Raw genomic sequence first — 27,819 nt, 5'->3', positions numbered from 1 at the left:
ATTAGGTTAAAATAATTTTGTAGCATGTTCTCTTTAAAAGTAGAATTTATATTACGAATTGTTTCCATAATACGTAGTGTCCAATTTAAAAATGTCAGAGCAGTAATATACAAATTTCTCAATTTTCTACATTTCCACAAAATTTACTACAAATTCCGAAAAGTCGGAAGATAAATATAACTTTGTAAAAATATCATTTGACGTGATAAGCAATACTCTATTATCGAATAACGTCTTATATACTTTACATACGAGTTATAAAACCAAAACAGTACGAAATTTCGTATGCAACGATCCGATGCGATAAAATTCGCTACTATCCGATAAAATCGGATTTCGTTGAAGGAGTCGAAAAGCGTCAAGGCGGAAAATCGCTCGTTCACATTTGTATTACATTATACTACACGTGCATACATTATGCACCATCGAGAGATCCAAGATAGAATCGCGCATCGCTAAACTACTTAAACGTCGCAATCGCCTTCGATGACATCGCGATAGCAAATTTCGAAACTTTTCGACTTCATTAATTAGACTAAAAATTTTCAGTCGGGATCAGCCTTCAATCATCTCGAAGTATTACGTATTTATATCGTATAATTAAAGCTAATCTTTATAATTTATTATTTTAACGGGCATAAGCTTTTGGTGATTAATATATATATATATATATATATAAAGTGTCAGAGTGTGTGTGTGTGTGTCCCAGATAGATACAAACATAATTATTATTATATTGTTGTATAATTATCATTATATTTCATCTCTCATTATAATATATGATTATTATTACATTTATGTATAATTATTATTGTATCATCATTATTCCTCTTCATTATTATCATTATTCTTACTATTATTATTTAAATATATAATTATATCTATATTTATTTTCTCATTATATGTAATTCAACAAAATAAAAAAAAAATTGTCAAATTCTTCGAACAATCTTTCTTGAAATAGAAAACGCCTTATTGTTCAAATACAAATTTTTATCTTTCCAAATAAAATATGAAATCAAATATCTTTTTATCTCAACTGAAAGGACAAATATTGATATGTTTTCTACACACACACACATAAAAATCCAGTTATTATTCAAGGAAATAAAGATACCTATTTACTGTCATTCAAAAAACTTAGATATTTGTTTAGATAACGTTAATAATATTCGCGATAATCCAATCGACTATGCGACTCTCTCGATGCACGTATCGTGTCGCGGAAAAGATAAAACCGTTAACGCAGTCGCTCTGCGGATGCACCTTTGCAACAAGCACGTGCATACTTCCTGTGCAACTGGTGGCGTCTTTCGTCGAGGCTTAAATTGAAGGAAAGGGCTCCGCGTCGTGTAAACAGGTGATCGATACGTCTCGTTCGGTTGCGTGCGTACGTGCATGCGTGCATGTCGTTCATTAATGCGATACGCGAGTACATCGATACGCGAAATATCTCGCATCGTGCCAGGGATATTAATAAGGAAAAAACGACTCTCTCGAATATCGCGGGAATTTTATTGTCTAACACACACACACACACATAAAGCTAGCTTTAATTTCACGCGCGCCGTTTATCAAGATATCATATTCATATATAAACACATCGACGGCAATTTTTTCTTCTCGCCCCCTCGTTAATTAATGAAGTATAAATACGATAATCGCGTAATGCGATTACAATGCAACATCCACAATCGAGTTTTATTATCGCGTGAATCATCAAGGTGCATACACGAATGACGATGCAATTATATTTAGAAACTCGTATGAATTTCATTCGCGTTCCCCTATAGAAGGAGCGAACGGAACTTTGTTCCCAAGAGACTTTAGTGTTTGCCAAGGTATACTCAGGTGATGTTCCTTTATAACGTATTCCGATTGTAGATCCATCATGTATCCCCGACTTATGTATAAACATGATAAAAGCTTTAATCGATTCTCGCTTTCTTCGAACAAATCAACGGCGTCTATATCTTACATAGATCGTAACAAAGAATAAGGTCTATAATATTCCGCTTTAAGTATTCCCTCTGTGCACGTACGTACTTCTATCTAACAGAACGCCGCGAATCTCTGTTGTCTGGAATAATTTAACGCAGCGAGGCCTATATCAGGATGTCAATTTTAATTTGATAAAAGAATTTCCTGATTTTTCCCGGGGTATTTTTATATAAAAGCTAAAGAGAATATTATAAAAATTTTTTGCTGTGATTTTTCAAAATAGATTTTTTTGTCGTATGCGTTTTCTAAAATTTTTCGCATGCGAAAAAAACGTCCGGAGCCATTTAAGTTTCAAGTGCTTGTCAATATACTAAAAAAACTAGCTTTCATAAGATAAGCTTTTTTCATTTGCATAATAACATTTTCATTCTTTATCACTAAGAATTACAATACTGTATGTATTGCATATAATACTGTATATTTAACATTTTGTTATGATAGTGAACGTACATAAACAAAGAGATAGATGTAAATTTATAATATATTTTAAACACATAATTCATTTGGTTTGCCGACTGCTTACAATATAAGAGAAAAATTATCAAAGAAAGAATTTTTTTTCATTTCCAGAATTCCAATAACAATCCTAAGAATTCTCTGATTTTTTCAAACACAAAAGCAATCCCTGAGACAAAAAAAAAAAAAACGAGGCAGAGACTTTCCGTATCTAGAAACGCCAAGAGTCGTTATATTGAATTTCTTTTCAATTACATACATATATATATCTTTGCTTCTTCAAAAATTATCGCCTCGATACTTTACGCACGCAACGCGATCCGATATATCGATATCAATTCATCATCGTAATATATGTATGCACAGCTCGTCGCTTCCTTTTGCGCTTTTACACACACGGAGGCAATAAAGTAACTCACAGCGTTTAAATTTAACGGGGGAGGAGGAGGAAGGGGACGGGGACAGCGGAGGGCGCGTGCCACAAGAGCGGCAAGTCGAGAATGCACCTGTCCACCATCTTGGTCCCACTCTCTCCGGGTATCCCGTATGGCATCTCGCGGTCGATCGACGAGACGTCAGAGAGGAGGGAGACGGAGGAAGCAAGGAGGACAGAAGAGAGAGAGAGAGAGAGAAAAGGAGGAAGAAAGGCGAAGGTGAGAGCGGGACGCAGGAAGCGGCCGAGACAGGATGTGGGCAGCTGTTTACCAGCTGGAGGATGATACATGTCGATGTTGTTGCTGAGCTTACGAAACTTGTGTGTGTGTGTGTGTGTGTGAGTGGTATGTGTCGTACGTGGACCTTCGAGGGCCCCTAAAGAAAGTATATATCGAAAGTACATCGATTCTCACGTCATTTTTAGTTTCTTTTTTTTTATCTTAATTTTTCTCTCTCAGACGCCTTTAATATATTTTAGTCCCCGCTTCCTTTTCACACGATATGCATCAAAGATTTTTGATGCGTTTTTTATTATAATTTTCATATACATCGCGTGCAGTATTCTTAATTTATTCCCTACTTCAAATTTATCTCATTAAACGGCAATATCCTTTAAGACCCTTTCAATGTATTTTAATTTTCTTCAAATAAAAAACTTGCAATCTATCTCGAAGATACTTTAATATATTTTAATTTCTTTTGTTTTCAAGTATGTGGGTAAATACGAAGTATCAAAAGAGAAATAGAGATTTTTTTTCGTGTCATCTTGTAAAAATAGAATCTTCCTAAAAATTGAAATTTCGATTTTATCTTATATCATATATTCACATCTATAATTTTGAGATGCTTTTACAAAACTTTTTCCTGTCCTAATCTTGCCTTTTTTTTTTTTAAAGAAAGGAAAAAGAAATCGCGTGGAGCGAGGCAGGTGCGCGCGATCGGCATTCGGCAGTTTTCCCATCGGCCACACTCGACACGCATTTTCCATTTCGGTCTCTTTCCTCTCGACACAATACGTCTTTCACAGCGTCCTTCCGGCAGCCAAACAGCCGTTTCCCTCTCGTCGCAATCTTCTCGAAAGATTCGCTTCACAAAGTGGACCTCTAGTTAAGTTTTTGTTGGCTTCCACCTTTTTCGCTCGCTCCTTCCTCCCCCTCCTCGCCCCCTAGGCTTTCTCCTCACGGCTGCGATCAGAATCCCTCTAACCGATCTCAGATCGGCTCGAAGACGGATTCACATGGTCGATCGGATCCCCTTTGTACCTTTCAAAAGTGCTTCGGAGCTGCACCTGGGGTGAACAAGGTGGTCTAAACGTTGCCTGAGATCTTCGAATCCTCAATCTGTCCCGATCTAATATTTATCTTACTTTGTAATTTTCTCAAAAAAATCTATTCTTTCTCTAATCTACTGATTTTATTCAATCTGCAATTTTGGTTATTATATTCTTCCCTTAAAACGAAATATGTAGAAATATCGAGATCCCTATGCTGCTTTATTTAGAGTGAATAAAGCGAAAAGATCGTTTAAAATTTTAAATTTTTGAATCCCTCTCTCTCTCAATATTTATACTACTCGCAATTCTCGCAGCTTTTCTCAGCTTGTTTCTAATACCTAATCAATTTCATCTAATCCCCTACTTGAGCTTCTACTGTATTTTCCCTCGAATGATAAATAAATCAATATTGGTATTTCGATATTGCTTCATCTCGAATACAAAATCCAAAATTCCAAACAGTATAAATCCTCAACAAATTACGTATTGATTTTTTTTTGTTTTGCAATTTTCGCTTTATTTTTCAAATAAAAACACTAAGAAGTAAAAGATAAATCACTTTTATTATCAAAGATATCAAATTGCGATACTATTGTTAATTTCCAAATTTAAAGTCTCAAGAAATCCGTTTGCAAAGATTCCAAGATTTGTTACAGTTAATTAATCTTTCATTTCCCATCCTTTTTCTTCGCATTCTATTTTCACGAAATTTTCTTTCCAAATTTTCTTCGAGTTCCTTCAAACGTGCAAAGATATTAATTCACTCGCCGTGATCTTTTGTCTCGTGAGTGTCTGGACGAAGGAAAGAAAAGAGAAGAGGGCGAAGGGGAATAAAATCCCGATTTAATTCGGAAGACGAATCCTGATCCTTCTCATCGTCCTTGTCGCGGCCGTTCTTCCTCCTACCCTCCTCCCCCACCCCTCTGTTCCCCAGTCAGGATAAAATATTCTGCAAGCCCGCTGAAGGGGACGAGGGCACGCACGAAACCTCGCCTATAAAACGCGTCCATGAACAACAAAAGATTTAAAGATGTAGGTGGCCTCCTAATTTTTTATCGGTCGCTCCTCACATCCCCTGCCTCCTTTCCCCCCTCTTCTCAAACCCCTTGTATCCGCCTGTAGGGATCCTTATCCTGTTCGACAAGACTATCCAGATACCTTGGTATTAAGGCAAAACTTTGCACCGTTCTCACAATTTAATACTTGTCATTAAATCACATGGGAAAAAAAAATTTATTTCGATATATAATAAAATATAAAAAAGTCGTAAATTAATTTCTCTGGAAATGGCCTAAAATTTATATAAAACTGATATTTGTATATTCTTGATAATTTTTCATGTTTCCAACTTGAAGATTATTTAGGCATTATCGATTAATTAAGGATTTAAATGAAAAAATAATTAATAAGAATTAATTAAAAGTAAAAGAGAAGCGACTAAAATCATTTCTTCTAGAAGTCTCTTAACTATCTCATCATTTTCTCTCTTCCCCTTCTTCTCCCACGATTAAGATAAACTATTACATAGATGTTTAACAACATTAACTGCATTGGGTCGCAGCATCCTGTACGCCGGCAAGAGAGCGCACAACCTAGCCCAACTTGTTGTCAGCCGGTAGAAGGGGAAGAAGTGAGAGTATACAACCCGTCAGTGGGGTGGTTGCAGGAAGGGAGAAGAGAGAGGACGGAAACAGAAAGGGGATGCGCAGGGAGATACAACTGGCAGGGAGTCATCGATTTTCGCGCGTCCCGCGGACGAATTCCGCGCGGATGTGCAAGTTCGCGTTCCCGGCTGCACTTTCGACGCGAGAAACGCGGTCATTTCTCTTTCTCTCGTTTCGCGTTTATACGATATTTCAACGGCCGCGGAAATCCGCTCATTCTGTTTAAAGCCGATGCAAAATCGCAGAAGCAAATTTATTTCAGAACTCAAAATCGTCAATTTTGAGCTCCGTAATTCCCATCACTTATTTAAAATCGAAAAGATAATTAAAATTAGGTCAATAAAATTTACTTAAATTGAAATTAAAATATCGTCTGGGATGACCGAGTTTGGAGGTCGCAAAAAAGTCGCCGTTTCTCGCACGACGCGCTAAAAGACGACGGATAAACGGGTCAATACTCAGAACGTCATATCGGCTTTAATGCCTGACGACACCGAGGGAGGCTAACAGCCTCGAAGAAGAGGGAGGATGTTCACCCCCTTCGTGGTCGCAAGCCGGAAAAAAATCGTCACCCTCCCCCTCGATCGGCAACGGAGAGAAAATTGCGATCGTTGCGACAAGAGTTTCAAACGCAATGTAAAAAATTAAATATTTAGAAAATACAAGATATTCGATATATACAATTTATATTAATATAAAGTATTTAAAAGTTGTTTTATATATACTATAAATTATTAAAAATTAAATCAAATTATCTTCGAAATCACTAAATAACAAACATATCGATAAATTTAGAACGATATATACATTCAAATATAAAATATAAAACATTAGATAACGAGATGTATATAAAATTAGGGACAAAAATCAAAATTCAACAAAAAAATACTTTTACACGACAAAATTAACTCAAATCCGATTTAGATCAAAATTTGAATGTCCGCATTTTACTTTGTCGTAATGTATTGTTTCGCGCTGCGAGAATCGATGCGTGCCGAGATTCTTTCAAGGTTGCGAACCGCGACAAGCGACGCGACGGTGCATTATCATCGGTCGCCGAAGCATCGTATCGCATGCGACGCGGCGACGAGTACCGTTGCATCGGCCTGCAACGAACAGATAGCGAGAGAGGAAAGTGGAGGGAGAGTAAAAGAGAGAGAGAGAGAGAGAGAGAGACAGAGAAAGATAGGGCATTGAATGGAATCGCGAATTGACTTCGCGGAGGGAAATTACAGGCAAGAGAAAGAAGGGGAGGGGGATCGTTTTCCCTGCCGTGTCTACCTCCGTCACGATTGTACGACTGTCGTCATCGTCAAAGGTATCGACGAGCAGAGAGAAAGGACACCTCGATAGATAACCGGCCGCCGCTTCTGATACGCCAATTGATAAACTACATCGTATTTTCACGATTGAAACTGAAGCCTGGCTATATAAAGACAGAGCTCTTTAAAACATCTAGCTCAAATTAGAGTTGAAGTGTCTAATTTATTGTTATCGTTGTGTATAAAACGTCGTATTGTAAGTTTCAGTTTTTTTATCAAATGTCCTTATGTAAAGAAAAAATATACGTCACGTGGCATGATTCCTTTAAATGGAATAATTCCTAATATGTTTCAGCTTTTTCGAAATATTTGCAAATTTTAATAATAAATATGTAAAAATTTCATATAACGTTATTCTACAACTTTAAACTCGGACATGATTATAAAAATTAATAATATAAATTCCACTTAGAAAAAAAACCACATTACAGCGAGAAAAAAAAAATATGAAATCGTCGAAATTTCACGTTCCGCGTGATCGCTAAATCTAGACTGAATTTCGCGAAGGGGAAAACGACATTCAGTGACAGAGGGTGATTCGATAAACGACCTGTTCGTTTCGATCGGAGGGGAGTGCAACGAGCATTCGCAACCCTTCGTAGCGTGCACGGGGGGGTTCCAAGAACTGTCCTTCGCGTAAATACGTGATCACCTTCACGGAAGTATAATAACACCTCTTCCTCCTTCCTGTCGGCTTTACGATAAACGTGGATTATATACGTACGAGAGATCGATTTCAATTACTGTGTACTTCTTCCTTTACCGCGCTATCAATTATGCACACACGTGTATAACCGGTTAAATGAGACTGGTTGTACGCTCTTTGTTTAATAGACAGCTTCTACATAAATTTGATAAAGATGACTCTGCGTTGCAAAAAATATGTAATATGTATATCTTTTTGTATATATTATATATCATTTTATATAGTATTTTTCCGTGTTTATAGGAAACTTTTTGTTCAAAATTAATTTTTTATAAATTCTCAAAATCTGAGCGGAAAGTTTAGGCCCACCCTATAAATATATAGAAAATAATATAAAATAATGCCTAAAATAATTATATTACACATTTATGGAAATAAATCACAATCATGCTTGTGCAGTGAGTTTATTTTTTCAGTCTCAAGCATGTTTGTCGTGATAAGTAAAAAATCACTATTGGAAAGATGTGAGTGTACCTTTCTTCTGTATACTTCTTTTCAAACTACAGCATTCCTTTTTCTTAGCCCTTACTCGAGATCGAAATGGTTAACATATTCCATCCGTGCAAACCATTAAGCTCACAAACCATCAAACATTAATGGTATTTGCTAATCGGCATGGTAACCATGGCCGGCACATTAGCCGTTTGCATTACCAATAGTATGTCGTACTTGAATAATGACGACAACGACGATGACGATGCTTTCGACCTTCGAGACACGCACCGCAATTACCGTGCACCAAGGAGAACGTAAATATGCTTTTCTTTTCGTGAACGTTTCGTAGTTGCAGTTGACAATCGAAATAGCCGTCTTTGGAGATGTAAAAAAAATCATTTTCTCGTAAAAATTCTCACAAAATAATCGAAAAATAATTTCGATAAATTTAAATTAATCACTTTATATAAAAAAGCTAGGTTTCATTTCTCTAAAAAATTCTTTTCCTAGAAAAAAAGGGACTTGATAAAAGATAATCATAAAGAAGTATAATAAATACTGCGAGATGTTAGAGATGCCTCTCATGCATTGTGAGTGAAAGCTTGAAGAAAATAGATTTTTGTAATAAACGTTCTATAAAATAAATGAGACTCTCAGAGAGAGTTTTAACGTTTCATACGCAACGATCCAATACTTTTACATGCCGCCAGAGAGTGAGCAGGTAGTGTAAGAACTCTTTGAAACTCTATTGTCAGTGACATGTTCGAGAATGGCAGTCAGTCAGTCAGTCAGTCAGTCAGTCAATCAGTCAATGGATGCTCGAGCTCGACGATATCCGGTATTGGAGCGAGCGCGACGAATGCGAAGCGGCACATTCGTATTATCGTTGCTCCACGTGTGCATATATTATACATACGTGGCTTAGTTAAGGACGAGCAAAGCGCGCGCAGTGATTATCGAATGGGAGGCAAGACCGAGGATGGCACGTGGAAACGATGCACTCGCGCGTCGTCTTTACGAAGGCTTACGGGTGTCTATTTAAAGTTCGAGAAATTAATTGACACGCTCGCTGACGCCGAGTTTAAATTTAGATCTCCGAGAGAATAGTAGCGCGAGAGAGAAAGAGAGATTTTTTTCACAGGTGCAAGTATAAAAATGTACATGTTATATATACGTTATATATATCTCTCGATTATTTGACGAAATCAGAAACGATTTTTCTTTGGCTAAATTACTGATTCGCGACACCAAATAATAAATTAATCTCGAGTTAATTTATATTAATCTAGTTATATTTTTTTATTATTATTACATATTTTTTAATTTATTTTTTAATTATATAATCTAGTTTTTTAACACATGTATCATTATTATTAATTTAAACAAAAATCAAAATTAAAAAATTGTCTTTTTCCAAATAATAATTATAATTAATATATATACGTATATTCAAATTAATAAGAGCTAAAATGCAATAAAAATAAATAAAAAATAAAATAAACAATAAAAAGAATTTAAAATTCTATCTTATATACATATATCAAAATAATTCTACTAAAATAATAATATTATTATTATTATTATTATTAATAATATTATTTTTTCTAATTATATTACTTATTATTAATAAGATGAGAAATCGACTCCAATCTCGAACATCTATTAAAACATTTTCCGAACACCCTGTATTGCTAAATAGCGGACGCGCTCTCTGGAAGATATACAGAGAACAATGAAGCGCACGCACGCACGCACGCACGCACGCACGCACGCACGCATGTACGGATGGCGCATACAAAGGTGACGTAAGCGCTGATTACGCGTCGTCGTGTTGCATGTATGCAACGCGACGTTCGCAGAATGCGGCAATGCACCGGGTTCCATATGTGCGCGTATATACATTTAATATGTGCGTGTGCGTACGATGCCATGCGTCGAGTGCCCGCAAAGCGAAGGACGGGGCCTTCAAGTACGTACATTGTATATATCGCGCGGATATAAAGCGCGGTCGATATACATGTAATATATATAAACACACATATACACATATATGTATATATGTACGCGTGCGAGATTATCAGCTGACAAGAGAAACCAGACGAAACAGGAAAAGAGTCCGCGGCCTTGTTCAAATGTCCTCACGAGATGGAAAAAGAAAAAGGGCGAGAGAAAGAGAGAAGGAAAGAAATATATATTAAGCGTGATTTTATATATTTTGCAAGAGCGAAACTTGCGCACAAGTTGCAAAATCCAGAGGAGAAAAGGGTGTTGTCCCCGATTGCGTAAAGATTGCATTCTTTTTGTTTTTTGCATTCGTTTTGTTTTTTAATCCTCGATATATGTTTTCAAAGTCTAAGTGAGAGATGTTATATTATATTATATTATATATATGTATATACAATATCTTTGATATTATATGTTTCATATATATATATATAATTTAAAAATAATTAAATTTCGTATACGAAAGATAACAGCTAAAGAAAACATTCTCTTTATATGCTATTAAAACTTTAAAGACGATAGATAATCAGAATGACATATGAAAAATATGTTTTCGACATGTGTGTTTGACGAACTATAAAAACTTCGTTACTCGATAATTTTTTTTTCAGACATTTTCTTTCAAAAAATTAAATTAAAAATTAATTAATCAACATTTTATTACAATACAAAAGAATCATAACTATATTTGGATGTTATTTGGACATGACACTTTTTCTTTTTTAAAAGACCGATCGATTAAAATTCGCTGCGCTTGCACAAAAAACAAACAGGCAGAGTCTCTTGCGACGATGACGCAAGGTCGCGTGTGCATCGATTAGCAAACTTTGCAATGGAGATTGAAATCCATCCACAACTTTGCTTAGTTTCATTTTCATGGCGAACATTATCCTTATTCTTGATGACGACTCGACGCAATTATCGTCAAGGAAAATCGATTACTATTTTTTTTTTTTATTTTTATTTTGGACGCGCAATCGTGGTGGATTTTTCTCTACCAGGACAGATTCTTCGCCGCCATTGTATCTATGCAAAAATTCTTCACAATAATGTATTACAATAAGGTATTACAATATAACGGTTTCGTTATCCCTGCTTTCGAAGAGAACGAATCTCTCTCATTCCGAATTTAGACGCAACACTCGTGCACAGCGCGGGGAATATCGATCAGGCAAGTATTATCGAACCAGCCGTCGAGGATTCTACCGGGTGTACCCGAAACGCGAGCCACAGGGCTGAAACATCTGGTACTTCGAGCCACCTCTAGAAACGCTGATGAGGACGGTTCCAACAATGGACGCGAGCGAATGAGAGATGAATTTCAGCTTTACTTTAAAAAAAGATCCTCTCTTCCGACTACTTCGCTCTCAATTAGGGTCTGAACTCTTTTGGCTCGAAACAGGTAAACCGGTTGCCTGTTTCAAATTTGCAGAGACGTTAACTTACGCTTCGTCACACATCAGAATTGTTGTCGTATTTTTCAATTTTTAGAAAATAAATTTTTTAACGAATGCATTTTGTTCAAATTACAAAAAAAAAATATGTAGAAATTTTGATGATAACAAATTAAGAAATACAATGTGTGTAGAAATAATTATATTTTGTTTCAAATTAGTATCAATACGAGAAAAATTAATGTTGTACTATACAGATTCAATATCGATGGAATATACGAGTAGTATTGTACCAGAAATTCACATTTAGATAATATCTAATATTTTCTCGCGTAAAAAAATTATATTAGTATATAATTAAAAAAAATGAAATTCACTTTTTCAGATTGCGAAATGAAAATGTCAAAGTAATCGATACCACTTTGATTAACCCCATATTGTTTTCCTCCTAATAAGCTATATTCCTCTACTCTGAAAACTCTCTTTACCCTATATAGTCGTTGGGTAAAACTTTACTAAACGCAGCGAAAGAGCACCGCAACGCGGTGCATCGGACGACCTAAGCAAAGTTAGGTTTCAGCGCGCAACACAAAGGGAAGAAGGGACACAACGGCGAGGGGGTGACGGAGAAGAAGAGAACCAGAAGGGAGAGACGGGAGAAAGAGAAAGAGAGAGAGAGAGAGAAAGCAGGAGAATCCGACAGAGTGCAACGCGCGCGGATGAAGAGGGAAGAGCGCCATTCGAGGGAGGGCTGTTGAACTTTCAGGGTCACTCCTGTGGGCCCGCGACGCGTAGAAAAGAGACAGCGAGAGGAAGGCGAAGGAGACGTGAGAGGAGAGGGAAAGAAAGGGCCCAGAGATGATGTTGGGGTGATGGGGGGAAAGGAGGGAGGGGGAGGAGAGGCAGACTGAGATTCGACACGAAAATTCACTCCTAAATCTAAGTCTACGAACGCGCGTGCGCGATTCGGACCGAGCAACGGACCCCGATCGACGGACCAATTGGTTCGTCTCTCCGGGACCTTAAGGCCGATGGAAGTGAATAGCGTCGGCGTCGTCTATACCGAATGCGTGCCAGGGCCCTCACGAAAACTCTGGCGCGGAGAACCAGTTTTCGGGCCCCGCCAATTCTCTCCATCACCCCTCCCTCCCCTCCCCCCACCACCACCGCCACCACTCCCACCCCCCAGGGCCCTGCGGGGGCTACGAGCGCGGTGAGCGACAGCGAAATAGACAGGGTCGCACGCGAAAGCGCCGAGATTCACTTTCGGCCGTTCCACTTCTAGATTCCGCCACGAATCGCGAGCTCGAGAATGCGAAGGAAAGCGTTCGAACATGAGCAGAATATATTAGTAATAAAATATGAATGACAAATTATAATTATTTGAAAAAATATCGACTCTATCTGATGGTTCCTTCGAGTCGCAAACTGATAGTATTTACTTCAATGTTTACTTCAATGTTTTCTATGTCTTTCTCGTTTGCCGAGTGATCTTATACATGTGCGAGAAATTACTTCAAGTTCTTGCTAATGTTTTCGAGAAGGACGAGAATATTTCATGGTGCTCATTCGAGGAGCAGCCTCACGCGATCAGATAGAATGGCGGGGTGCAGGAAGTTAACTGTAAGTCGGTGACTAAGTGCGAGAAGGATTCCACGTACGTGCCGGAAATCGTCGGGAGTCCCGCGCGAAAGCGCGTGTATACCAACGGGAAAAATCGATAAGAGCGAGAGAACATATCTCAAAGTAAGCGAATAATACCGAGGCCCGTTTTTATTCGTGAGAGAGCTCGGAAGATTGTTGCCGCTTAGCAGTAAACTACGCGGTCTGCTAAGCTCATGGTAAATATAGGATGACTCTATACTTCCGAATATCCTCTTTTTATCCAACATAATCCAGAAACGGTTCTTTTCTTCGCCAAAAAAAAAGTGGCCCCGCTTTATATACGAATTACGTATAAAAAATTAGAAATTAAATAAATAACAAACTCTATTTTTATAGAATAATATTTTCTCCGACTTTTCTTTTCTCTCTCTCTCTCTCTCTCTCTCTCTCTCTCTCTCTCTCTCTCTCTCTCTCTCTCTCTCCACAAAAATATGTTAAATTACTTTATATATTATAAAATTGCAATAGTTATTCATTCGTTCACATTCACATATAATATTACTAGATTTGCATTAAATTAAATATAGATTTAATTCCTAATATGTTATCGATATTATATAATTAATTTATATCAACAAAATAGTAAAAATATAAGTTGTCAATTTTCAATATTAAATCGCGCGACAATTCAATCTCGATATATGAATATTTTTGGAAGTTAACGAACGGTTGTGATGGTGCGTAATAATATCAGTCAAATTTATACTTTTTTTGTTAAAATATTTTTTTAAAAAGTTTAATTATATTACTGATTATCTCATTTCATGTAGCTAACATCTATAGAATCGTACATCTTCCCTACCTTAGTACATATCTTTCCTTCCAACAAACATTCCTAGGATTTATCTAAAATAAATTCTATCATTTTCTAAGATATGGAACTTGGACTGTTCCTTAAATATTGATATTGATAATAATATTGATTTTTCGTTCCTCTGCGTACAGATATAGAAACTTTGTGCTGCTTTCTTATGATAATTATATTTTATTTTCTCTCTCTCTCTCTCTCTCTCTCTCTCTCTCTCTCTCTAATTCATCATTCTAATATTTATTATTAGCACGATATTTTGTCAACAGTAATATGCACTCAGTACATGATATTCTTTCGCAATTGTAATATTTATAGAGATAAACAAAACTGTGTGCGGTCTTACAAAAACTGTTGTGGTATCAAATTAATAAATAAATATACCAAGTCTCTCCTACACAAAACTTTACACAATCATGAGGGAGAATCTTTATCTGTGTCTCGGAGCGGGCGACGAGTCGTTGTCGTCGGGCGATAAGAAACTCGAACGGACGAAAATCCCGGTCGAAAGAGCATACGTGCTGCGTACGTACGTATATATACAAGAGAGGGCCGTTCGCTGGTGAGGGGTCAACGACCGGATCTCCTCTCTAGTACCTGTATCATCCTCGGTTCTCCTCCTCGAGCGGAACGCGTGCGACCAAGCGGACGCATCCTCGCGTCTTCCTCCTTCTATTCCTTTTCCTCCTCGCGAAACTAGTCTTACGCGTGAATTATTAATCCCATGGGATTCCGTTCGAGTACGCGCGAGATCCTTTCGGAGACACTTTAATTTCGCTTCTGCTAATTTCTGAGATTTCCTTGCAATAAATAGACGGCGAATTTTTGTCGAGAAGGATTCTATTTTAAATTCTAATCGCTCGCACAAATTTATTTATAGTAAATTATTAAACGTTTTCTAAGATAAACATTTGCGGAAAAATAAGAAATGAAATGAAATATTAAATTTGCAATTTAAAAGAAAAATTGTAAATTCCAAAATCATAATGTGTTAAAAAAATTATTAGATAAAATCTAATGTAAAATAAATTTTCTCGGGCTCTTAACGCGGCAAAGGGATCTTTATTTTTAAATCGCGCAAACGTTAACATAATTCGAAAAAGAAAAGCGACAAAAGAAACGATATAAATGTCAACTGAAAGGGGGTTATATACTTTGAAAGTCGCCAAGTTAAACGGCCTCGTTTCTCGCGATTAGTGCTACAAACGCTCTTAACCCACTGGAGGATATTAATTCGCGCGTGTATCACACGTGTCAGCTGATCGGTTCTCGCGTGCGCCGCGTCGGTCGACTGATCGCGTATACGTCTAACGCAATCATGATTAATAACTTGTCATTGTAGCCAACAAGAGAAATGCAAATACAAAACGAACGTAGTGTTCGCCACTCATTTTTATAATACTTTCGCAAACCGCGAAAACGAAGAATGAATAACCGTGATTGTGAATTAACGAATATTATTTTCATATTCGATTTTATAATCTACATGCTCCTTCCCCTCTTTTGAAACAACCAAATAAAAAAATTAAATGTTTATTTATTTGAACGAAATAGCCACTTGATATATCAGCCACGTGATAAAAAAGACAATAAAATAAATTGATATCATAAAATTGACAGTATTAAAAGCTGTTAAATCGCGTAAATGAAAGGGCTTGGAAAGAACATACAATTATTTTGTAAATTAAATTGTTACACAATAAAGTAGTAATCTAAAATTTCCGTTAGAAATTCAAATCAGTTATATTTTAGATTCATGCATTTGTATGCAACTTTATAAATTTAATCATTATCAAAACAATATATATTTTATATTTCTTCCTATTATTATTATATTTCCATTTCTCTAATTTTAATATTATAAAATTTTTTGTCTATTAATAATTTTTTAATACCATATAAAAATTCCCCCATAAAAAAGTAATCTTTATTAAATTTAAGTAAGATTTGAACAAATCGTTACAATCGACATTCGACAACCTTATTTGGAACGCAACTCTGTCGCGGCTCTAAAGAAGTTTGAAGCTTGCCCATTGACAATTTTAATCTTTTTTTTTCTCTTCTCTCATATGATTTCTCTCGCACACGCGTATATACGTCATCGATCTCGGTCGCTCTCAGCCATGCCGAGCTTTGACCGAGAAACAGCCGGGGGCCAGTGATCTTCAACTCGTTCAACAACACTCTGCGAGGTGGCATTGCCTGAATGCCATGGTCAGCGACCGTGAGAGATCGAGAATTTAAATTCTGCGCCGACTCCTACCGTACCGCCCCCTCCCCCCCATTTATCCTCCTCCTCCCCCGCGAATGCTGCAGTCACAAGCATAATCTTATATTCATTTGTGCAAAAAAAAAAAAATTAAACCGACAGAAGCTGCGCGAGATAAATTTCTGACAAAACTACTATAATATGTGGCTAAAAAAATTTTATTTTTATTTGCTTGGAACATCGAGTGCAAGCACGCTAATTATTTAACTGATTTCGATTAATTATTCTTTTTAATTAGCTCTCCTAAAAATAGCACACTAAGCAATTTATATAATTAAAATTTAACAAGTTAATCAAAAGCGATAAAAATGCCTTAGATAAAAAGAAAGTTTTGTTAAAAATGTCTCGTTAAATATTCCAATAAAGTTACATTACCAACAATACATTATCATTTTCAAAGTAATCTTAAGAGAAATTTCAGTATTTCTATTTGATTTACTTATATATATATATATATATATATATATATATACATATAAAACTTGTTTTATCTTCTTTTATTATTAATTCTTTTCAACTCGTGAACAAAATTAAAAATTGAAGGAACAATAAGTGACCGATTGCAAAAGATTCGCCACGACCCAGTTTCTCATCATGTATCAATCAACTCCGACAGTTATGACGCGTCAATAGTCTTCGACCTTTCGCGTATTATTATCGACAGTACGCGACACTTATGCGACTTGTTGCATTTACCCGAACCGTGATAATTAACGACTCTACTAAATATCACTTCCACGCTCGAAACCTTCAATTTCCGCCTCCGAATGGCCCTTTCGAAAAGGCCATAGGTGTTGTTGTTAATAATAATTTATTTCTATCAACGAGACATTTTAAAGATCTCTTTTTCACTCAAGATATTTTTATCGTCTGATTTTAACTCTAGCTATTGATATAAATTGTTCTAAAAAAAAAAGATGTACTGAAAAATAGAATTTCAAGGGGCATTCTCCATTCGCGACTCGCGTGTGTTATTCTCTTTGCGACTAAATTACCGCGATAACGGTAAAAAGTTGAAAAGGTTTAACGGATCTAATACACAAATGCCAAAGTTTACAGTCGCGTTTAAATCCACGGGGCTTTGGCGCTTCGGCTTTTATTCGCTATTTAGAGCAAGGCCTCATCAAGGCCACGGAGAGCATAATGGCCGGAAGTACCGCTTCCACGCGAAAACGTCATGTGCATTGCAGTCTTCTCCTTCGCGACGCGATCGCGATTACGAGCTCGCATGATCCGAGGACACTCTTCTTGCCCGCTACACCCCATATATTTCTTACGCCACACGAAAGTGCAACAGTCAAAATTATAAAAATATTTTATAATATTATTCACGCAATAACTCGTTATCGAAACATATAAACGTGTCTAGTTAATATTGATTTATTAAAGAATTAATTTATTTATAAAAAATTAAATTTAATTCGATAAAAATTTAATTTATCCAAATTTTAAATATTTAAAAATTCAAACTTTTCCAATGTTTACGGTTTCATTTAATAATTAAAAAATATTTTTCATAAAATGCATTAAAACCTCACACAAAATATTTCGGATTTGTCGAATCTCTCATCGTGTCATTTAAAGAGTCACTTTCGTTTTCGAACGATATAGCTCTGCATAATCACAAGGTAAAAATCTGCAAACGGTGAGGGATGATGAGGTGGTAGACAGATCGGATATTTCGGGATCGAGGCGACTGAGCGAGCCCTTCCGAGGAGTTGCGCCCTGCGCGCATGCCGCTTGCACGGCAAAAGGGTCAAAGGACGAGCGCTGAGCCGAGGGCGGTACACGAAAGCGTCGTCCCCGAGGCATCGATCGGAGGACTGGCCAAAAATTTGCGCGCGCGACCCCGCTCCGATTCGAAAGAGATGCGGGCAGGGGAGAAATAAATAGAGAGAGAGAGAGAGAGAGAGAGAGACAAGAGGGTTGTAATCCGTAGGTGCAGCGCGGGGGTGTGACAAACGAAGAGGAGCGCGAGCGTCCGTCACGAGAGCGTCGATCATACGGCCGGAGAACGAGCTTACAACGCGACGCGACGCGCCGCCAACTTCACGTAACACACTCACCATTTAAATCTCCCAGCTGCGGCGATGACGATTTAAATCTCGACGCGCGTTGTCGAGTATATTTGGAGGGTCGCCTCCTCTCCTCCTTCCAATAATGTGTATACACAAATCTTCTCTTCTTCCCCCTCTCGTCCTAATCCTCGCTCGCTTCTAGCTGCGCTCTTACTCTTCCTCCCCCGACCCGACGTCGTTTCAGCGATGTCCCATGACACCGACGATGACCTGTGTCTCGTTGAACTGTTTATTTGCGGCTGTTTGCTCGAGCGCGCGCTTCCGGCAGTGAGCGTGTATATTATATTACGGAGAACACACAGAGAACACGCGAGGAACAGAGAAAGAGAGAGGACACCGCGAACGAGCACTCTCGTCCTCGTCGCGGTGTGAAGTGCACTCCGATCGTCTCGCGACGTATATATCACGATTTCGCGATCGCGATCGCGTTCGCATTCGGCAGTATTGTAATATCACACTAGTGGCAGTGATGATGGATGCGTCGTCGTCGCGACACGGGGGAGAGTAAGAGAAAAAGGGAGAGAGAGCGAGCGAGCGAGCGGCGGTAACGCACGCGAAGCGCGAGGAGAGACACCTCCACACGTCGACGGCTCTTGTGCGACTAGCGGCGCGTAGGGCAAAGATTAGGAGGCACAGAGGCGCGCACCTTCCCCCACCCCACGCGTCTCACGGGAAGGGGAGCGCGCGAGGAGGAAGCGCGCATGCGTAACGGCCCTGTTTTAAAGCAGCGCTCCGCGACACTCGTCGCCGAGCCACCGCCCGACGCGCGTTCACCCTCTTCGTGATGCGATGCGATGCATCGAGTTGCTGAGGGCTACGTGCCGTTCTTCCAAACTTCCACCGACACTATTTAGATACGCAAAATTCTTAAATTTGGCTTCATGTCATAAATGAAAGAATACTCATCAAAAGAATAAATTGATAATAAAATAAAATTAGTAATTTCTTGTATATTTGCACTATCTATATATCATTTTTAATATTTGATAAAAAAGGAATCAAAATATACAGGGTATTCCGGTAAATTTTTTTTTCTTTATATTTACTTCACTTCTTATCTTTACCAGGATTAATAATAATTTACACAATTCTAAATTATTATAAAAAGAGAAAAGAGAGAGAGAGAGAGAGAGAGAAAGAAAGAAGACAAAAATAAAAATTCTCTAATATAAATGTTTTCAAGGAGTTTCTAGGGCGCTTACGTAAAAGTCAAAAGCGCAATTAAGAACCTTCGATTGTTCCTAGGATAATTTTTTTTAGAGCATTTAGAAATTTCTCATAGACCACGCATAGAACGCATAGCAAGGTAATATCTGCGTCTTACTCGGAATTCGGGCCTATCATTACGAAAGCGTAATCATCTGATTATACGTCTGACACGCACGAATCACGTTCTTCTTCTCGCAACCGCGTGTGTATATAAACGCATATATGTATACAGGGTGGATCCAAATGTTCCGGTCAGATTTTGAGATTTTATAGGAAATTTAATTCTGAACAAAAAGTTTAAATATAGGTCGAATAGATATCTATAAACATGGGTCGAAAAATACTTCCTCAAAAAATTAGCATCTAAAAATCTTTGAGATCACGGTTATTGTATAGGTTTATAAATACCAAAAAAAGCGTTTTTTGGTATGCGTTTTTTAACAAAAAGTACCAAAATAAAAGTTGTATACTGAAAATAATTTTTTTTTTTTTTAGTGTACTTTTGTTTTGGTACTTTTACTACTTAGTTTATATAGTTTATATATGTATATATACATATATACATATATATATCAAATTCCACCCCTGCAGTAGAGAAACGAAAGCGTCGTATAGGAATCGTCGTCGCTCCGGAATTTTGCGGCGGGTCTTTCTTCGATGTTCCCCATTTACCCTCCGTTACCGGAACCTCCGTTACCGAAATACACGCGACGGTAGTTTCCGGTTTCGTTTTTCTTGTTGCACAGAGAATCGGTGACCAAGAAGCTCGTCCGCCGCAAAATTTTATTTCTCAAAACTTTTTCTAACGATATTAAACGGAGATGAAGCCATTGAATTATTCATTTATTCGAAAGAAAAAGCTAATACCATCTAATACCATTATTATTGTAAAAAAATGTACGCAACTAATGTACGCTGCGCTGTGCATTACATCACATCAAAAGCCTATCATGACTGAGCGACGCATTTTACAGTTCAAATATTAAATGTGTATGTGTAATTTTAATTTAATTGATTTTGAAAAACCGGAAAGAGGAAAAACTAGAGTTTATTAATTAAATTAAAATTACACACATTTAATATTGGAAATGTCAAATGCATTGCTCAGTCTTTTGACAGGTTTTTATTGATATAAAATAACACAGCGTAATTATAGTCGAGATAATCAATCAGCTTCGCAAAAAAAAAAGTAACAATACTTGCGAATATCAATTTAACATGCCTTTTTTAAGAGTATATAAACCTAAAACTTGATATTTGCTTATTTATAATTTTATACTTCACACTTGATTATTCTTCCGATTATTATGGAGAAAATGTGAAAGATCAATTATCGGGATACGATTCATAGCAAGAGCGAGATGAATTAATACGGCGGCTGCGTAAGGACCCGTTATCTGAGCCGGTTATCGCGTGAGCGACGGGAATGCAATATACCGCGCGGCGAATAACACCGCGAAGGTTAATTATGTAAAAACGCAAACAATGTTACCTTACTCACCTCACCTCACCTCATCTCACCTCACCGAACTTACGTTAAATCCTTTAGTCTATAAATAGTGCGAACCGCGAGCGCACGTAATGAACTATACACGCGATCGTTTACGTTTACGGTGAGCGAAACAGAAGAAAAAACACCTGTCTCGCGTGAGTCTTGAACGAAGCCGATCAACAGAGGATGGCGTTACATCACGAACGCATTACGGGAAAAATAAGGGACGTCGCATATATGATAATATATTTATTACAAACGACTTGTCGTAACAGAAATTAATCCTCATCGCGAAATTTGACAAGTAATAATTTTTATAGAAAGGATATTATTATTTTCTGTGGAAAAAGAATATTTTATTTTACAAGAATTATACTTCTATGCAGCATTTTTTTCCTTTATTAAACACGTGATGTTTTATCACAAAATTTGTACTTGTATCAAGAATGAGTGTGTTTTATCTGTTTGATCCTGTTTAAATATAAAAAGAATTGCGATGACAAATCAAGAATACTACAATAGAAAAATGTATTTATTAGATAAATATATATTGAACATATGTTGAAAATAAATTCATTCGCATGAAAACGTTTTTCGCGTCGAAAGAAATTGGATCTTGCAAGAATTTAAAAGCGTCGTGCTTGGAAACACCGCGTTCGCGTTTCGAGAAAGAAAAGATGGAAATTCCGCGGACCGAGGGCTTCGTTACCAAAATACACACAGTGCGACGGTTGCAATCTCTCGTTTCCCTCGTTCTTTTCTTTTTTCTTTCTTTAGTCGGCGGCTTGGCGACGGAATTAAATTATTTTTAACTAACGCCATTTAATTACGTACATCGAGATCAAGAATCACAATATTTTCTTATCGAGGTAATTTCGCCAATCTGACAAAAAATGTATCTGACAAAAAATTAGAACAAGCAAGCACGATTAAAAAAAAACTTATTTCTGTGCAAATCATGTAAAATCATGTAAAATATAAAATATATATATATATATGTCAAAACAATGAAAAGTTTTTTAACATTGTTAATTATTATCTTCATCACACATACACACTTTTTATTATATTATAATGTATATAACATTTTTTTAAATGTAAAAAGAGGAAGAAAGTTTCACATCTTATACGGTATTCATATTTAATAAAATTCTATAATATTTTTCTCTCTTTTTGAATTATTATTACATTTTTTATTATTAAATTTTGAATTATTAATTTTATTTTAAAAATTTTGAACGAAAAATCATCAAGTTTCCGATCTTTCAATGTTTCTAAGCCAGTTATGCAATCATTGACGGAAGTTAAACATTGTGTGATAAATGTTCAAGAGGTTGGCAATTAAAGTCTAAACCCGCGCGCTGCCCTTGAAACGTCGCCAATACGAGAGTGCACTTGTTCATCCGCTAACTCACTTTTACGAAAGGAAAAGCTGTTACTTTCAGTCGAATCGATCCAAGTCGATCGTGTCATATAGAAGCAAAAGATGTCAATTGTTATTGTGAGATTTAGATGTTAAATCTATTATCGATTGAGAAAATTTCAAGTTGCATGTGTCAACTGTAACTTTAAACGCAATACGGAAAATAAAACGTATTTTCACGTTAAACTGTATATGTATACATATATATATATATATATATATATATATATATATATATATATATATCTTTCTTTCAAACTTAAATATATACATGTAAAACGAATAAATAAAGCAAATATGGAAAAAATAGCTTACGAGCCAAGTAATTATCGATGATAATCGTGTTTGAGAAACTCGCCTGACCTTAGATAAGCAGCGCTATTTTTAGTTTGTTCTCAGTAATGAGTAAGCACAATACTTGTATATACTATACAGTTACTTTTAATGTTTTGCGCATAATTATATTTTCTTTCTCGCGCAGATTCTGAGACAAAAACTTATCTATATATAAAATTAATTTATAAATTATTGTCTTACACAAATAAAGTGTATATTTCGGCTTTAATTCAGAGTTAAATATCGCCTTAAAATCCGCAGCCATCGCATTAAAAAAAAAAAAGGGTCAAGTCATCACGTGACCTCGCTTTTAAAGAGCAAATCGGATTAGGCTACAGTTTATGTCGATAATCTAAAAAGAGTAATAAGTGTTGAGAACAAACTTGGCCTAGTGGGTTCCCACTGATTTTATCGTAATGTCCGAGCCACGTGGTTGTGGCGTCGGCACGCACTTCGTTTTGCAAGGTGCAGTCTCGTGCCAGTAGTATATGTACTTTCATGTCATCCGTTAGAAATGATCGCGTGTAAGTCGCGCAGCGGGGCTTCGCACTCCCGCGAGAAACAACAATGCGACTCTTGTATGTTTGCTTTCCAATAATAAATTTATATATCATAATTAATTAAATATTAGATCCCTCTCTCCTATACTTCATGTTAATTGCAGTCATTAAATCACTATTAACGCCGTAATGAAAACAAGCGTTTCATTCTCGGAATAAATGTAATAAGAGATTATTCCAACAATATTATAGATAATTGTCATAATTAATTTGACATTATAAAATTTTTTTATCTTTCTTTCCTGCCTCTCTCCCTCTCTCTTTCTCCCTCCCCCTCCTCTTTCGTATATAATCATTTACTGCAACCTATTTTTGGGATAAATTAATTTCATATAAATAATCTTCTTTTATTTTACTACTAGTATCAATATGTGATATCCAAAAAATTAATTTAATTTAAACAATTGTAATAAAAGTAAAGTTATTTTTTATATATTGATCAAATATTAATTCAATAACGAATTATTTGAAAAGTCGGGCATACAAATCTGTTTATTATATCCAGTAAAACATCCTCGTAAAACCCGCGTTTTTATTCGCGTTAGCGGAGTAAATTTTTTTTTTTTTTTTTTTTACGGGAAGAAAGACCAGTTCATCGTTGGAAGTCAGTGACTTCCACATGTAACGCTGGCATCGCGCCGACTAATTTTAACTTCTTCAGCTAAATGCAGAAAAACAGACGAGGTGCACCGAAATAAAAGCAGATCGATCGAACGCCGTTCAGAAACTGCGAACTAAGTTATCACGACGAATATTGGAACGTGAGAAATTCCTCGTGGGAGATTTTAGTTTCAGATTTCTCGAACAAAATTCTTCATGATCATGTATTATAAGGTGCATATAAAAACATTAGCGAAATCATTTCATTAATATTAATATCAATCCGACCAGACGACATTATTAAAAATTCTCATGATTTAATGAGAATTAATGTGTCGATAAATCTTTTTTTTTCAAAAATGCATCAGATTTTGGCAGTTGCACAATATCATCTTCATTTTAATGAATGATAATTACGGAAATAATGCGTTATGTGTCTTAACATCAAGAATTTTTTAATCGATATAAATCTTTGATAATTTACATACGACGAGAGAAACTCGATTATAAAATGATCTCACCTTACGATTGCCACCGCGATTCGCGTAATGCAAAGAGGAAGACCAGGAGGAGGTGGAGAACACGAAGAGGTGAAGGAGAAGGGGCTTCTTCCTTCCACGGGAAGGAAGGGAGCAGCGAAACATTACAAACAGCGACGGAGAGGAAACTCGTCGTCGTCGTCGTCGTCGTCGTGGACTCTCCGCATCTCTGTCCCTGTCTCTTGCTCTCTGTCTGTTTCTCTCTCTTTCTCTCTCTCTCTCTCTCTCTCTTCTTCAATGTATGGTCGTCGTGGTGTATTGAACTCTGTCCGCGGGGTCGTTCACCTTCGCGCGCGCGCCGCGTCGTCCCCCGCTTCCCGGCTTCGAGCCGTGACGTCACGTGACTCGCCGCTGTCTCCGGCGTGTGCGAGATACGAAGCTGAGGAAGCGGACGAGCGAGCGAGCGAGCGAGCGAGGAGGCACGCAAATGACGTTGTGCGCGACGATTCGCGCACGCCCGGCTCGCAGTCCGTTGACGTCACGACGTTTGCGGACGCGAATCGAGAGTCCCGAGCAGACGATGCCGCCGCCGTCGCCGTTGTCATCGTCGTCGTCCTCCGACGTCACGGGTTACAATGTCGATAAACTCGCATAGCCCGGCTTAGTTATGCGTATACGCGCCGCGTCATTTATCCTCCCCGTGCCCTCCCGAATTAGGCACATTCCCCGGGATTGATATTTCCCGGACAGATTTATGCATGAGAATTTGGGAAAGTTGATGGCCTTCGACAGTTGTAGACGTTAAAAGATAAATAAAAATCTTTTGTAAAATAAAGAGTAACGGTAAAGTTAAAGAGAAACTCTGAGACGGATTAGCTACGTCAAAAGTTAATAAATCTAACACATTTCGAGATTCATAAATTTGACATTGCACGTTAGATTAAATGTCAAATTCATACTAATCCATCCAGTTCCTCCTTAACTTCATATTTTGCAAAAGATTTTATTTTATTTTATTTATCTTTTAACGTCACGTCTTTTTTAATGTCACTTTTTTTTAATGTCTACAACTGTCAAAGACTATCAACTCCCAAATGATGCACGAATCTCTCCCGGAAGTATCTAACATCTGGTGTTAGATATCTTCTCGTATCAAACACAGTCGTATTTTATTTTTCGAAAATCCATCATGATACGGAAACTATTTTTATAGATGCGTCATTATATATGACGATAGGATGCCGTGAATATCGCAAGGTGTTTTCTATTTCATTTAATACCAACGTCGAGGCTGATTTTAAGCCGAGGGAATAAGCAAACGCCCCTCTTCCCTTTTCAACCTTAACCTCATTTAAACCTTTATTACGGCCTATTAAAAACTTACTTTAAATGTATAAAACTATTATTCACGCTTATAGAAAAAAAATCGAGACATTAAATTCTGCATAAAAACATAATATAGAAAATAATATAATAAAATACATATATTATATATGATGTGACGTTAAAAAAAAAGATGCATTCTTTACATCACATATAAAGAACAATTAAAAAAAAATTATGGAAGAAAATTAACGTTTATTAGAGGATCCTAGACTTTTCGATCGCGATTGTCGTCTACGCCAATCGTGAACCTGCCGTGAGATGTCACGCAACGACAGAAGCGGCACTATAAATAATGTTCGAGAATTATTTTTAGATAGACGTACTTCCCCCCCCCCCTCCCTTCACCCAAAGAGATCGCGAAGAGGGAAAGAGAGGAGCGAAATCCGCTACGGACGCGGCCAAGGAACCGGGCTCTCTGCGGTCGGGGGGTTACGTTTGGCGGGTTTGGTTAACTGTCCGGTCGGATAGCTGGTTGCTCGCTCGCTCGCTCGTTCGTTCGCCAACAAGCCGCCGTCAGAGTTTGTTGACTCTCGGTTTCAGCACGCTGCCTGACCATGACCTCGCCGAACGACGCGCAAAGTGACGAACGCCGAGGCGACTCGCCGTCGTCCTCGTCGTCATCGTCCATCGGCTATATCGTGTATCGACGCTCAACTCGTAGCCAAATCAAAATCTCGCGTGCTTAGATAATAGATTCATCCTCGGAAAAAATATACTTTCGATTATATGGACTTTAAATTGATACCTCTTTCTCATCATAAAAAAAATCTGCATCTTCCAGCTCGTTGTCTTTATTCAAGGTGTCCATTTAAATTTTGTAAAAAAAATATTTCTGATTTTATCTCTCTCTGATGATATCTCTGATTTTTCATATTTTTATTCAAAATTCCAGGTAAAGAGAATTTTTTGCAGTGTACTAAAATAAATTTTTTTATCTTGTTCGTTTTTGTATGCTTTTCAATCATAAAAAAAAAATAAAGAACCAATTAAATTTCAGATGTTAGATTTAAAAATATACTGGAAAAACTGAAGTGCTTTCGTAAGATAAACATTTTCATCTGCATAACATTTTTATTTTTCATCACTAAAAATTGGAATAAAAAATATGAATTACGCTCTATATTCTCGGTTCTCCATGTTTTTCCAGAAAATAGACACCCTCCTATTAATCTTACTAATCCGATGTGACACACGATTTATACATATTATATTTGAAAATTTTTATAAATATTCTACAAATATAGAAAACACTATGTCGAATTTACTCTTATCAACATCAACGTCAACCGGGACTATACAAAAGACTAATGAATAAAGAAATCTATGTAGAATTTTTTGTGTGTCACGGCAATCGTCGTTGTCGTCGAGCTTGCGTGGAAAAAATATCAATCTCAGGAAGCGGATCTGGGCCAGGGAATATCGACCGCGCGATCTGGGTCAGAGCTCGCATGCACCTTGCACCTCGTTCTGCACTCTCGCTGCAGGGTGCATACAACCCGTCCGTCCCGGTCATAACCCGACGGTGGTGGTTACGACACCACGTGCGAGAGACTTGGTCGAATGTCGAAAGCAAGTTATTCGCGAGAAACAAACACGTACGATACAAGTCGTTCCCTTCAACGATAATTCAATTTTACGAGCGAATCTTACGCATGTTATGATAAAGAAAAGGTCGTATATATCCGAAAACTTTATTTACAGCTTACAAATCCCTTTTTGTCCGCAATAGAGCCTTGTAAAGATTCCCAGAGATTCGATCTGTTAAGACTTTATTCTTAAGGTATTAGATCTCGAAATTTTCTATAGCGAAGATATTTGGAAAAA

At 37.1% G+C, this 27,819-nt stretch overlaps 1 protein-coding gene across 2 annotated transcripts in view; it reads right to left on the bottom strand.

The window, feature by feature from the left end:
• LOC126856556 (histone demethylase UTY) overlaps positions 1-27,819 on the bottom strand; it is a 59,908-nt gene that overhangs the window by 25,032 nt on the left and 7,057 nt on the right. The window contains exon 1 of one of the 2 annotated variants that reach the window (XM_050605154.1): positions 18,499-19,101. The exons of the other annotated variant lie outside the window; for it this stretch is intronic. The gene's annotated coding sequence lies outside the window, so the exon portion shown is untranslated. Of the gene's footprint in view, positions 1-18,498; positions 19,102-27,819 lie in introns of those variants that run through there. 2 annotated transcript variants of the gene reach the window in all.

Source organism: Cataglyphis hispanica, chromosome 19 (genome assembly GCF_021464435.1).
Source record: "Cataglyphis hispanica isolate Lineage 1 chromosome 19, ULB_Chis1_1.0, whole genome shotgun sequence".
Lineage (NCBI taxonomy): Eukaryota > Metazoa > Arthropoda > Insecta > Hymenoptera > Formicidae > Cataglyphis > Cataglyphis hispanica.
This window is presented reverse-complemented; position numbering and strand designations above follow the sequence as displayed.